This window comes from Arachis stenosperma, chromosome 5, assembly GCF_014773155.1.
Source record: "Arachis stenosperma cultivar V10309 chromosome 5, arast.V10309.gnm1.PFL2, whole genome shotgun sequence".
Classification (NCBI taxonomy): Eukaryota; Viridiplantae; Streptophyta; class Magnoliopsida; order Fabales; family Fabaceae; genus Arachis; species Arachis stenosperma.
In genome coordinates this window covers 89588869-89604184 of record NC_080381.1, presented here as the reverse complement: position 1 = coordinate 89604184, position 15316 = coordinate 89588869, and the positions used below count along the sequence as shown (strand labels likewise).

Here is a 15316-nt window from a genome sequence, read left to right as displayed (position 1 = left end):
ACTCTAGTCTTTCTTTGGGAATTGACTAGGACTTGAGGGTTCATATTGATTTATCCACTTGACTTACCTTCATAGTTCGAGGTTGACTAAGAGGGAGCAACGAGCAATTTTCATCACAATTGATAAGGATAACTGGGATATGACTTCTAATTTTCATACCTTGCCAAGAGTTTTCTTAATTATTAATTTATTTTTCTTGTCAATTAAATTCCTTGTTCCTTATTTCAAAAACCCAAAATAAAATATATCTTTTTCCATAACCAATAATAAATTATACTTCCCTGCAATTCCTTGAGAAGACGACCCGAGGTTTGAATACTTCGGTTATTTATTTTTATTGGGTTTGCTTAAGTGACAAACAAAACTTTTGTACGAAAGAATTCTTTGTTGGTTTAGAAACTATACTTACAACGAAACTTTATTTGTAAAATTCTTTACCATCAATTACTCCAATCGTCAGACATGTTTTGACGAACTCTGTCGCTTCTTTTTGTAAGGTCGGCCAGAAAAATCCAGCTCGGAGTACCTTTTTGGAGAGAGCTCGTGCCCCCAGATAGTTGCCACACATACCACTGTGTACTTCTTCTAAGACTTCCCTTGTATTGGAGGTTGGCACACATTTTAGAAGGGGTGTTGAGATCTCTCTTCTGTATAAGATGTCGCCCACTTTGGTGTAGTATTGTGCCTCTCGTTTTAGCCTTTTTGCTTCTTTTTTATCTGTGGGAAGTATCTCTGACTTGAGGTAGTTGATTATGGGGGTCATCCACCCTTGGTCCGAACCTGATATGACTAAGACCTTTTCTTCCTCCAAGATCGATGGACTTTGTAACATCTCTTGGATGAGGCTTCTGGGTATATGTTGGACCTCATATTCCTCAAGCTATCCGAGCTGTTCTGTGGTTTTGTTCAGATATTTCTTCATGGTGGGATCCTTAGCTTGGTAACTCCCCACTATTTGAGAGGTAACTACTTATGAATCGCTGAAGATGGTAAGCTTTTGAACTCCTACCTCCCTAGCCAGCCTCAAACCAGCCAGTAGTGCCTCATATTCAGCTTGATTATTTGAAGCAGGGAATTCGAACTTTAATGAGAGCTCGATTTGAGTTCCCTGTTCACTTTTTATAATTACACATGCGCCACAAAAAAATTTTATTTGAAGAGCTGTCTACGTAAAGATTCTATTTTGTGGGAGTTCCCAGGGGTGTCAGTGTACTCGGCTATGAAGTCGGCCAAATACTGTGACTTGATTGCTGTCTGAGCTTCATATTGAAGATCGAATTCAGATAACTCCACTATCCATTGTAGGATTCTTCCAGCTAAGTCTTTTTTCTGTAGGATGCCTTTTATGGGCTGGTTAGTCCGAACCCTGAGAGTGTGAACTTGGAAATATGGGCAGAGTCACCAAGAAGTGAGTTTGAGGGCGTAGGCAAACTTTTCTATCTTTTGATAGTTTAGTTCGGCCCCTTGTAGAGCCTTGCTAATGAAGTAGATGGGTCGTTGCCCACTTTCGCCTTCTCTAACTAGTGCGGAGGCTATTGTCTGACTTTCCACTGCGAGGTATAAGATGAGTTCTTCATTTCCCGTGGTCGGGTAAGAATGGGTGGTTGTCCCAAGAATTTCTTGAAATCTTGGAAGGCTTATTCGCACTCTGGAGTCCATTCAAACCTCTTTCCCTTCCTTAGTATTGCGTAAAAGGGGAAAGATCTTATGGCTGATCCGACTAGAAACCTGGACAGGGCTGCAAGTCTTCCATTGAGCTGTTGTACCTCTTTGACGCAGCTCGGGCTTTTCATGTTGAGTACAGCCCGACATTTATGCGGGTTCGCCTCGATTCCTCCTTGTGTGAGCATGAAGCCCAAGAATTTGCCGGCCTCTGTAGCAAAGGTGCATTTTGTAGGATTAAGCCGCATACCGTGCTTTCTTATGGTATCGAACACTTTGGTGAGATCGGACAATAATGACTCCTCACTTTGTGTTTTTACCAGCATGTCGTCTACGTAAGCCTCCATCCATTAGTTTCCCAATATGGTCTGCGAAGACTTTGTTCATCAATATTTGGTAGGTAGCTTCTGCATTTTTGAGTCCGAATGGCATGACGATATAACAGTAAGTTCCTTTTGGGGTTAGGAATGAGGTCTTTTCTTGGTCGGGTGGGTACATCGAGATTTGATTGTATCCTGAATAAGCATCCATGAAGGAGAGGTACTTGTATCCGGAAGTGGCATCTACTAGAGTGTCTATGCTTGGGAGTGGATAGGAATCTTAGGTAGACTTTATTGAGATCGGTATAGTCAGTGCACATCCGCCACTTCCCATTTGACTTTTTCACCAAGACAACGTTAGCTAGCCATAGTGGGTACTTGACCTCTCTTATGAATCCTGCCTCCAGTAAGGCTTGTACCTGCTCTTCCATAGCTTGGGACCTTTCCGGTCCGAGCTTCCTACGCTTCTGCTGCACGGGCCGAGATCCTGGGTATACTGCCAGTTTGTGGCACATTAGTTTGGGGTCTATGCATGGCATGTCTGCGGCCTTCCATGCAAAGAGGTTGGAATTATCCTTTAGGAACTGTATCAGAAGTTCCTTTAAGTCTCCCTTTAAGGTTGCCTTGATATTTGTTGTCTTATCCCGGGCATCCAATCTAGACTTCTTCAGTTTCGCCTTCAGATTGTGGACGAAGTTCCTTGCGAACTCAAACGCCCCCGAGTTCGATAGTATTGATTTCTTCTCCTTTAGGGTTGCCTTTAAGATTCAAACTTGCATTGTAACAGCGCCGTGCAATCTTTTGGTCACCTTTTATGGTGGCGATCCTTTCTGGAGTTGGAAACTTCATACACAAGTGTGGGGTAGAGACCACTGCGGCGAGCTGATTCATTGTTGTCCGACCTATTAGGGCGTTGTAAGCTAAGCTCACATCGACTACGATGTAGTCTATGTTGAGTGTCCTTGACCGGGTTCCCTTTCCAAAGGTCGTGTGTAGTGAGATATATCCAAGTGGTTGGATTGGAGTGTCTCCTAGTCCGAACAAGCTGTTCGGATATGCTCTGAGCTCCTTATCTTGTAGGCCGAGTTTCTAGAAGGCGGGTTTAAACAAGATGTCCGCGGAGCTTCCTTGGTCCACCAGTGTTCGGTGGAGATTAGCATTGGCCAATATGATAGTAATCACCATGGGATCATCATGTCCAAGGATGATGCTGGTTGCGTCTTCTTGGGTAAAGGTAATAGTGGGGAGGTCGGGTGACCTACCCCCTTCTCTGACATGATATACCTCCTTAAGGTGTCTTTTACGAGATGATTTAGAGATCCCTTGATAAACCCATATTTTATGATATATATTGTACTTAAATTAAATGATTTATCAACTCTTCACCTACTTATTCATATAAATTTGCATGGTTTTACAATTCCTTCCTTAGAATATGATGTATGAGAAAACATGTTTCCTATGCTTCAAAATTATCAATTTTAATTATCCTTTATTATCATTCGATGCCGTAATTTGTGTGTTGAGTACTTTCAGGTTTTATAGGGCAGGAATGACTTAAAAGATGGAAAGGAAACATACAAAATGGAAGGAAAGCACAAATTAGAGTCCTTGGAGAAACCGGCAGTGACGCGTCCGCATGGGCGACGCGAACGCGTGGTTCGCGCAAAAGGGAATTGACGCGAGCGCATGGATGCGGCGAACGCGTGACTTACGAATTACAACTGACGCGGGCGCATGATTGACGCGACCGCGTGGAAGAGCAACATTCCAAAGGATGCGACCGCGTGACCAACGTGGACACATAACGTGCGCGATTTGCAGAATTTGTAGATCTCATTTTCCAGCGAATTTTGGGCCCCTTTAGGCCCAGATCCAAGCCCAGAGAACACAGATTGAAGGATTATAAATGGAGGAATTCAACCATTCATGAAAAAGAGGGAGATTAGATAGAGAATACTGGATTCATACATAGTTTTAGGATCTAGATGTAGTTTTTAGAGAGAGAGGCTCTCTCCTCTCTCTTAGGATTTAGGATTAGGATTTTTAGAAACTAGGAATATTACTTCTTCATCTAAGGTTCAATGCCCTTCTATTTATTTTTCCTTTTATTTATTTAATGACCATTCATGTTATGATTTTCTTATTTAAATATAAATTGAGGTATTTCAGACTCATGATTGCTTTTCCTTATTTATAATTTAGATTGTTTACTATTGGCTTTGGTTGATTGATTGGTAACTCTTGAGTTATCAAACTCATTGTGATTGATAATTATCTTCCTTGCTGATTAATTTAGATTCCTATAACCCTAGTCTTTCCTTAAGGAGTTGACTAGAACTTTAGGTGTTAAATTAATTTGTCCACTTAACTGATCTTCATAGTTAGAGGTTGACTTAGTGGTAGCAGAATTATAATTCTCATCACCATTGATAAGGATAACTAGGATTGAACTTCCAGTTTTCACACCTTGCCAAGAGATTTCTTCGTTATTACTTTATTAATTTTTGTAAACCATTTCTCTTGCTCAAAACCCTTTTCAAAACCCAAAACACTATTTTTCCATAACCAATAATAAATCATACTTCCCTGCAATTCCTTGAGAAGACGACCTGAGGTTTGAACACTTCGGTTAATTATTTTTATTGGGTTTGTTACTTGTGACAACCAAAACATTTGTAAGAAAGGACTCTTATTGGTTTAGAAGCTATACTTGCAACGGGAATTTATTTTGAATTCTAGACCACGCAAAAGTTATCTCTTCAAAAGGGCGCCGTTGCCGGAGAATTGCAAATGTGTGCCTTCTTATTAGTTATTGTAAATATTTTTTCTTTTACTGGTTTATTTGTTTCTTCTTTTCCCCCTTATTTCTGATAACTACTATGAATTCTCACCCCTCTCACTTTGAGTTTGGTTCTACTTTTGTTGAAAGGAATGGAAGCTATAATAGGACTATGCATCACAGTCAAGGCAATCAAAGATGGATAGAGCCAAGAGGATCTGATCAACCCTTCAGGCAACAACAACTTCCAAGATATCATGGACAGAGATCATTCTACAATGCATGCCAAACTGATAGATATGGTGGACCCCCTTGTAGTTACCAATAAGCCCCACCCTGTGCTTATAGATCATCCTCTCAACATAGCTTCAAACCACCACACTCACAAGCTCCCTTTCATTATTCGCCACCGCATGATCCTTATCCACCCCAATGCCAATCCAATTACTCCCAAGAACCACCACTTCCCTATACACCATGTCCATATCCATCAAGCCAAGAATCACAGGTTCGCTTCGACGAATCAGTAGACCAATTTCATACAACCCTTCATCAACTGGAGCAAGTAATAAATCAACTATCTTTCAGACGTTTGGACACTCAAAATACTCCCATTGCTTCATATGGAGAATCTAATGAAGAACGTAGCGTGAAGAAGACACAAGAAACTCCAGTGGACAACATAAAGCATAACTTCATACTAGAACAAGTAGAGGAAGCTGTCATTAAAGAAGAAGAAGAGGTGGTTGAAGATTTAGGAGATGCTGAACCTCCCCAGGAATCCAGAGTTGTGGAGAATTCCGTCGAAGACGTTACAATTAATACTAAGGAGGATAGTGCACAACCCCCAAGGCAGGTATCTTATGAGGAATTAGACGGAATAACCCAAGACTCAAGTTTTCCTAATGATGATAGTCACCACTCAAGTTCTCTTAATAATGAACTTGCATCCGCAAGTGAATTCTTTGAGACAGAAGAATCTTCCCCAAGTGAATACGAAGATGATGCAGAGGTTGACTTTTCCCAACCTCCCAATTATGACTCAAGTGATGAGGAAGATATCAGTAACTTTGAGCAAGACATGGTTAAAATGGAAGAAATTTGCCAAGAAGTGGAGGAATTCACAGAAGACCACAAGGGAGTAGAGCTTGCAGAACCACTGAAAACACTGATCCCAAGGCCATTACCACCCAACACAAACTTCAAGTGGGTAAAATCTTTGACCTTTTTCTTCAATTTTCCACTTGAATATGGTTTGCTTGAGACAGATGGCTAGCTTAGAGCTCTTTGGGGCTTTAAGAACAAAAGGGAAATGACTCGCACTCAGCGCTGGTATGCGAGATTCAATGAGGTTTCACACTTCAATTTGAGGTGCAAGGATTGGTATCAAGCTCAATTGAAAGGATCTCGGAAGCTGTTTGGTCACTACAGTGGGAATTCAAGTTACTTACCACCCGGCTAGAAAAATACAGATCAAGATAAAAATGGGTGTAAAAGTAGAGTTTGGGATCCTGGAATCTATTCTGACATTCAACACCCCGGGAGCTTGGAAGCCTGTTTGAAACTGCTCAACGGTTTTACGTATCTTGTTTGGGACCCCGGAGAATGCTGGCATTCCAAACACTGGTGGAGATTTCTGGACGAATTCAAGCACAAGCCACCATAACAAGAAGCTCATCAAATGTCCAACTTAAGGACTTTAACTAAAAGTGCTAGGTGGGAGACAACCCACTATGGTATGATCGTTCCTTTTTCAGTTTAAATTTTATTTTGTTTTCAAGTTTTGATTGAACCTGGAATTTTACATAACATTCATTACAATCTGCATTTTGCATTAAAAAAGAGAGAGAGAGAGAGCACGCGACGCGACAGCGTCGCTGACGCGTCCGCGTCATAAGTGCATTAAAAGAAAAAGGAAACTGAACAGAGAGTCACGCTAAAGCAAGGTTGGAGGTGTGCCTTTGGCACAAATTATTACATGCGACCGCGTGCCCCACGCGATCACGTCGATTGCGAAAATGGCCTCCCACGCATCCGCGTCACTCATGCGAACGCGTGATCTGGATATCGGCGTAAAGATCCAACACCCAGAAAGTTAGGATGGAATCGTGCGGCTAGTGTGCGTTTAGCACAAAACAATCCACGCGTGCGCGTCCCTGACGCGAACGCGTCACCTACACAACCCCCATCCCACGCAAAAGCATGAGCGACGCGATCACGTCGTGCAGATATTATAACCACCTATATCAAACAGAGAGTTGCGCTACGCTGGAATCGTGTGTCTAGCACAAATTCCAGTGACGCGGTCGCGTACCTCACACGTCCGCGTCAAACCCATTTCACCCTACTGACGCAATCGCATCCTCTATGCGTTTGTGTGGATTTGCGATCACTAACCCCAGATCACGCAAAACCCTATCCATCGTGTCCCCAAACCCCAACCCCTCATCTTCCTCTCCTCTGCAACTCTCTCCCCCTCAACCACCCCCAGCTACCACACACGACCACCTCCGACCTCCACGACCACCGCCACACTGCCCCCACCCAAACCCAGCCGCGACACCTACCCCTCCCTTCTCCTCCTTCTTTCTTTCCCCTCCCTCTCTCTCTCCTCCGCCACCATCCCACCGCCGTAGACCCCTGCGACCGCCGCAGCCACCTTCGCCAACCACCACTCCAACCCTAACCCCCTCTTCTCAACCATACCACTCAACCCTATCCTGCACCCTTACCACCGCCCCTGCTCCACTGCCGCGCCGCCGTGCTTCACCTAGTGCCGCCGCATCACCACCTCTCTGCCCTCTTCCCTGTTCCATCTCATTGCCCTTTACGCACCAGGTTCCGCCATACTGCAATTCTTCCTTGCGACTCATTAGTTTGTTTTCCAATTTTTGTTCCGAATAAGCTAGATAAAGATGCATGTTTGTAGTGGATTCTAGGTGGTTAGGTAGCTAGGATCTGGATAGTGGATTTAGGCTTGATAATTGCACTGTTCTTATTATCTGTTTATCTGTTCTGCAATTTTATTCTGGCTATGATGTTAATAATGTTCATATGCTGTGCATAACTGTTTCATGCTGCTGTTACACTGCTCTTTCTTATTCTTGCAATTTGTGCAACCTTATTTCAATTCATATGAACTGTTCTTCCTATTTGTTTTCCGGGAACATCCAATTTTTAGCCGGAATGCTGCCCAATTTTCTGCGAATTGTTTCCTCTTTACATTCAAGTATTGGTTTTGGCAATTCTCTATTTTGCACTACTCCACGAATACCAAACCAATTCTTGAATGCACGGGCCAGCATTCTTATTACTTTTGATTTCTTGGTTAATAAATTGGTTTATTGATGATTTGATTTCACTTTTTACTACTTCTATATTTCTATGAATCATCATCAATACTCTATTATCCCTGCTTGAATATGAGTTGACTGTTGTTTAAAATTGTGAAATTCTTGTTACTTAGAAACCAATCATTATGCCACTTACTTTGACTTCCTTTTTACGGATTCACTGATTTTCGCTTTCTAACCTCTTTTTTCAATTTTCCCACTTTTAACTTTCTAACGTCCCCCTTTGCCTTTTAACTACTTCTTTAAATTAATTTCACTCATGGCATGATTATTGTTTTTCCTAATTAACAGACTTTCCACTTCTAACATATTTTGGACTGTGATTTCTCATCTCAGCTTTTTAACTCCAACACAATCCAAAATATACATTTACTTAACTCATTTCATTTTTATACTGCTCCTTTGCCACTTCGTGCTTATCTTGTCATTTGCCTACTTGTTTTTCTGCTTTTATTCCTCAATTATATCTTGAAAATTCTGTTTTTCAGGATGTCTGACTCTCAAGGCAGGGGTAAGGGCAAAGCAACAACTGGCAAACAAAAAATAGGTGAATCCTCTATGTCTCTCATGGAGCTTCTGCATGATGACTCCTGGCGGGAAAAGCACTTTACCACGCAGGAGAAAATTGACCAGCTCCTCCCTGCCAATGATCCAATTAAGTTTGCAAACCGCTACTGTGAGCTGAAGTTTCCAGGGTTTGCTACCTCCAGAAATCTGTACCTGGAGAGGACTTTGAAAATTCCAAAAGAACTACAGCAGTACACCTCCGATCAGATCAAACACAGAGGCTGGTTCTTCTTGGAGAGAAACTTGACCGAGGTAAATGCTTCCTGGGTAAGAGAGTTTTACTGCAATTATTTCAAGACTTCCTTGGATGAAGTGCACCTCAGAGGGAAGCAGATACTGGTCACTGAAGAGGCCATTGAGGATATTCTGCGCCTTCAGCTTAGGTCAGATCAGCCTGACGGTTACCAAAAGGCTGAAGAAGACATGCGCTTTTTGAGATTTGACTGGGATGCTGTCAAGGAGAGGATAGCCCTTGACCCTACTGTCCCTTGGGTCACGGGTAAGAACACCACCATACCTAAAGGAATCAAGCGGAAATACTTGAATGATGAGGCTCGGCTCTGGCACCAGATCTTGAGTAACTTTATTATGCCGAGCACTCATGAGACAGAGCTGCCTGCTACTATGATCACCCTCCTCTGGTGTGTGATGGAGGGTAAGGACCTGTACCTGCCACGATTCATCCAGAACTATATGGCCAGGGTCCATATCAGAGGCACCCTCCCCTTCCCTTATCTGGTTATCCAGCTAGGCCGTCGGGCTGACGTGCCTTGGGAGGACGCTGATGAGAGGCCACCTGCTGCGGAGTGCAGGAAGATCATTCCTCACAGCAGGCACTTTCTGGCTTTGGGGTACAGACCTGTTCCTTACTACTTCCGATGAGACAGCCACACCTTCAGCTGCCCCCTCTTCTTCCACTGCTGCACCTGCCCCGACCACTGCACCTCCAGCTGCTCATAAGCCTATTTACCATTTGGTGCATCGACTATTTGCCCGCTTAGACCGTATGGAGCGTCGTAACAAGCGACGCTATGAGCACCTCAAGTTGATGATCCGGTCCGGCAGCGACATCCCCTCCGAGCCTGACACCCCTTCTGACACATCTGAGGCGGAGGCGAGCACTCATGAGGAGGAGACATCCACCCAGGCTGAGTAGGCAGACTTGGAGCAGGCTGTGCCACATCTTGAGGCGCCACACTGGTGCGCGAAATTGTGAACAATACTTTTCACAACTCTCATAATCCCCGGTCATGAACTCCAAAAACTTGGTAGTTCAATTCCATGGCATTACACAACTTCGCACAACTAACCAGCAAGTGCACTGGGTCGTCCAAGTAATAAACCTTACGCGAGTAAGGGTCGATCCCACGGAGATTGTTAGTATGAAGCAAGCTATGGTCATCTTGTAAATCTTAGTCAGGCAAACTCAAATGTATAATGGTGATGAACGCATAAAACATAAAGATAAAGATAGAGATACTTATGTAATTCATTGGTAGGAACTTCAGATAAGCGAATGAAGATGCCTTCCCTTCCGTCTCTCTGCTTTCCTACTGTCTTCATCCAATCCTTCTTACTCCTTTCCATGGCAAGCTTATGCAAGGGTTTCACCGTTGTCAGTGGCTACCTCCCATCCTCTCATTGGAAATGTTCAACGCACCCTGTTCGGCACGGCTATCCATCTGTCGGTTCTCAATCAGGCCGGAATAGAATCCAGTGATTCTTGTGCGTCTGTCACTAACGCCCCGCCTTCAGGAGTTTGAAGCACGTCACAGTCATTCAATCATTGAATCCTACTCAGAATACCACAGACAAGGTTAGACCTTCTGGATTCTCTTGAATGCCGCCATCAGTTCTCGCCTATACCACGAAGACTCTGATCTCACGGAATGGCTGGCTCGTTTGTCAGGCGAGCACTCGGTTGTCAGGCGATCAACCATGCATCGTGTTATCAGGAATCCAAGAGATATTCACTGGAGCTTTGATTGCTTGTAGAACAAGAGTGGTTGTCAGTCACCTTGTTCATGAGTGAGAATGATGATGAGTGTCACGGATCATCACATTCATCAAGTTGAAGAACAAGTGATATCTTGGACAAAGAACAAGCGGAATTGAATGGAAGAACAATAGTAATTGCATTAACACTTGAGGTACAGCAGAGCTCCACACCTTAATCTATGGTGTGTAGAAACTCCACCGTTGAAAATACATAAGCATAAGGTCTAGGCATGGCCGAATGGCCAGCCTCCCAATGATCTAAGATAGCATAAAACGAAGATAGCTACCAAAGTCTACTAATACAATAGTAAAAGGTCCTACTTATAGATAACTAGTAGCCTAAGGTTTACAGAAATGAGTAAATGACATAAAAATCCACTTCCGGGCCCACTTGGTGTGTGCTTGGGCTGAGCAATGAAGCAATTTCGTGTAGAGACTCTTCTTGGAGTTAAACGCCAGCTTTTATGCCAGTTTGGGCGTTTAACTCCCATTTGGGTGCCAGTTCCAGCGTTTAACGCTGGGATTTCTTGAGGTGACTTTGAACGCCGGTTTGGGCCATCAAATCTTGGGCAAAGTATGGACTATCATATATTGCTGGAAAGCCCAGGATGTCTACTTTCCAATGCCGTTGAGAGCGCGCCAATTGGGCTTCTGTAGCTCCAGAAAATCTACTTCGAGTGCAGGAAGGTCAGAATCCAACAGCATCTGCAGTCCTTTTCAGTCTCTGAATCAGATTTTTGCTCAGGTCCCTCAATTTCAGCCAGAAAATACCTGAAATCACAGAAAAACACACAAACTCATAGTAAAGTCCAGAAAAGTGAATTTTAACTAAAAACTAATAAAAATATACTAAGAACTCAACTAAAACTACCAAAAAGATACTAAAAACAATGCCAAAAAGCGTACAAATTATCCGCTCATCACACACCAGATACGGGCCATTTAGCAAGGTATTTAGCAACTTGCTCTTCAGTGACATACTCATCCTCTTCAGAGGAAGAATACTCATCAGAGCTCATGAAAGGCAGAAGTAAGTCCAATGGAATCTCTATGGTCTCATTTTGAGCCTCAGATTCCCATGGTTCCTCATTGGGGAACTCAGAGGAGATTGGTGTACGCCCATTGAGGTCTTCCTCAGTGGCGTCCACCTCCTCTCTTTCCTCTCCATATTCGGCCATGTTTATGGCTTTGCACTCTCCTTTTGGATTTTCTTCTGTATTACTTGGGAGAGTACTAGAAGGGAGTTCAGTAACTTTCTTGCTCAGCTGACCCACTTGTCCTTCCAAATTTCTGATGGAGGACCTTGTTTCATTCATGAAACTTTGAGTGGTTTTGATTAGATCAGAGACCATTGTTGCTAAGTCAGAGGTATTCTGCTTAGAACTCTCTGTCTGTTGCTGAGAAGATGATGGGAAAGGCTTGTTATTGCTAAACCTGTTTCTTCCACCATTATTATTATTGAAACCTTGTTGAGGTCTCTCTTGATTCTTCCATGAGAAATTTGGGTGATTTCTCCATGAAGAATTATAGGTGTTTCCATAGGGTTCTCCTAAGTAATTCACCTCTTCCATTGAAGGGTTCTCAGGATCATAAGCTTCTTCCTCAGATGAAGCATCCTTAGTACTGCCAGGTGCATTTTGCATTCCAGACAAACTTTGAGAAATCAAATTGACTTGTTGAGTCAATATCTTATTCTGAGCCAGTATGGCATTCAGAGTATCAATCTCAAGAACTCCTTTCTTCTGACTTGTCCCATTGTTCACAGGATTTCTTTCAGAAGTGTACATGAATTGGTTATTTGCAACCATCTCAATTAGTTCCTGAGCCTCTGTAGGCGTCTTCTTCAGATGAAGAGATCCTCCAGCAGAGCTATCCAAAGACATCTTGGATAGTTCAGAGAGACCATCATAGAAAATACCTATGATGCTCCATTCAGAAAGCATGTCTGAGGGACATTTTCTGATTAATTGTTTGTATCTTTCCCAAGCTTCATAGAGGGATTCTCCATCCTTCTGTCTAAAGGTTTGGACTTCCACTCTAAGCTTACTCCATTTTTGAGGTGGAAAGAACTTTGCCAAGAAGGCATTGACTAGCTTTTCCCAAGAGTCCAGGCTATCTTTAGGTTGTGAGTCCAACCATATTCTAGCTTTGTCTCTTACAGCAAAAGGGAATAACATCAGTCTGTAGACCTCAGGGTCAACCCCATTAGTCTTGACTGTGTCACAGATCTGCAAGAACTCAGCTAAAAACTGATGAGGATCTTCCATTGGAAGTCCATGGAACTTGCAATTCTGTTGCATTAGAGAAACTAACTGAGGCTTAAGCTCAAAGTTGTTTGCTCCAATGGCAGGGATAGAGATGCTTCTCCCATAGAAATTGGGAGTAGGTGCAGTAAAGTCACCCAGCACCTTCCTTGCATTGTTGGCATTGTTGTTGTCTTCGGCTGCCATGGGTTCTTCTTCTTTAAAGAATTCGGTCAGGTCCTCTAAAGAGAATTGTGCTTTGGCTTCTCTTAGCTTTCTCTTCAAGGTCCTTTCAGGTTCAGGGTCAGCTTCAACAAGAATGCCTTTGTCTCTGCTCCTGCTCATATGAAAGAGAAGAGAACAAGAAGATGTGGAATCCTCTATGTCACAGTATAGAGATTCCTTAAGGTGTCAGAGGAAACGAAAAATAGAAGAAAGAAGGTAGAAGAATTCGAACTTGATTAGATAGGGTTCGAATTGTGCATTAAGAAGGAGTAGTACTCCATAAATAGAAGGATGTGGGAAGAAGGGAGGTAATTTTCGAAAATTAATTAGAAAGATGTCAAAAACATTTTAAAAATTGATTGATAATTTTCGAAAATTGAAAGTGGAAAAGAGATAAAGTGATTTTTGAAAAAGATTTTGAAATTAGAAATCAAAAAGATTTGATTGAAAACTATTTTGAAAAAGATGTGGTTAAAAAGATATGATTGAAAAAAAATTTGATTTGAAAATAATTTTAAAAGATATGTTTTGAAAACAATTTTGTACAAGATTTGATTTTGAAAATTAGTGACTTGCCTAACAAGAAAAGATATGATTCAAACATTAAACCTTTCTCAACAGAAAAGGCAACAAATTTGAGATGTTCAATCAAATCATTAATTGTTAGTAAGTATCTTTGAAAAAGGAAAGAAATTGACTTTGAAAACATTTGATTGAAAAGATATGATTTGAAAAAGATTTGATTTTGAAAAACTTTGAAAACTTGAAAAAAAATTGATTTGAAAACAAAATCTTCCCCCTTTGCCATCCTGGCGTTAAACGCCCAGAATGGTATCCATTCCGGCGTTTAACGCCCAAAATGCACCCTTTTTGGGCGTTAAACGCCCAACCAGGTACCCTGGCTGGCGTTTAAACGCCAGTCTGTCCTTCTTCACTGGGTGTTTTGAACGCCCAGCTTTTTCTGTGTAATTCCTCTACAGTATGTTCTGAATCTTCAATTCTTGGTATTATTGACTTGAAAAGACACAAATTAAAAATATTTTTGGATTTTTAATAATCAAAATGCAACAAGAATGAAATAACAATGCATGCAAGACACCAAACTTAGCAGTTTGTATACTACTGACACTAATGAGAATGCATATGAGACACACAAAACACTCAAGTCAACTGAATTCAAAGATTAGAACACGAAAATCATCAAGAATTACTTGAAGATCCTTAAGATGCATGTAATTGACACCAAACTTAAGATGAGATACTAGACTCAAACAAGAAATTTTTGGATTTTATGAGTTTTTTTATTTTTTTGTGTTTTTCGAAAATTAAGTGGAAAAAGATATCAAAATTCTTAATGAGAATTCCAGGAATCAGTGCAATGCTAGTCTAAGACTCCGGTCCAGGAATTAGACATGGCTTCACAGCCAGCCAAGCTTTCAAAGAAAGCTTCGGTCCAAAACACTAGACATGGCCAAAGGCCAGCCAAGCCTTAGCAGATCACTGCTCCAAAAGCAAGATTGATGAAAATCAACAAGCTCTTGTGATGATAAGTTGAAACCTCAGTCCAATGAAATTAGACATGGCTTCTCAGCCAGCCAGACTTCAACAAATCATCATGAAACTCTAGAATTCATCTTCAAGAATTTCGAAAAAAAAAAATACCTAATCTAAGCAACAAGATAAACCGTCAGTTGTCCAAACTGAACAATCCCCGGCAACGGCGCCAAAAACTTGGTGCGCGAAATTGTGAACAATACTTTTCACAACTCTCATAATCCCCGGTCATGAACTCCAAAAACTTGGTAGTTCAATTCCATGGCATTACACAACTTCGCACAACTAACCAGCAAGTGCACTGGGTCGTCCAAGTAATAAACCTTACGCGAGTAAGGGTTGATCCCACGGAGATTGTTAGTATGAAGCAAGCTATGGTCATCTTGTAAATCTTAGTCAGGCAAACTCAAATGTATAATGGTGATGAACGCATAAAACATAAAGATAAAGATAGAGATACTTATGTAATTCATTGGTAGGAACTTCAGATAAGCGCATGAAGATGCCTTCCCTTCCGTCTCTCTGCTTTCCTACTGTCTTCATCCAATCCTTCTTACTCCTTTCCATGGCAAGCTTATGCAAGGGTTTCACCGTTGTCAGTGGCTACCTCCC

General features: G+C 42.0%; 1 non-coding gene across 1 annotated transcript; it reads left to right on the top strand.

The window, feature by feature from the left end:
* Positions 1-12619: 12619 nt before the first annotated feature.
* LOC130932280 (small nucleolar RNA R71) lies at positions 12620-12727 on the top strand. Its single transcript, XR_009067437.1, has one exon. It is a non-coding gene; the product is annotated as a small nucleolar RNA R71 (small nucleolar RNA).
* The last annotated feature ends 2589 nt before the right edge of the window (positions 12728-15316 follow it).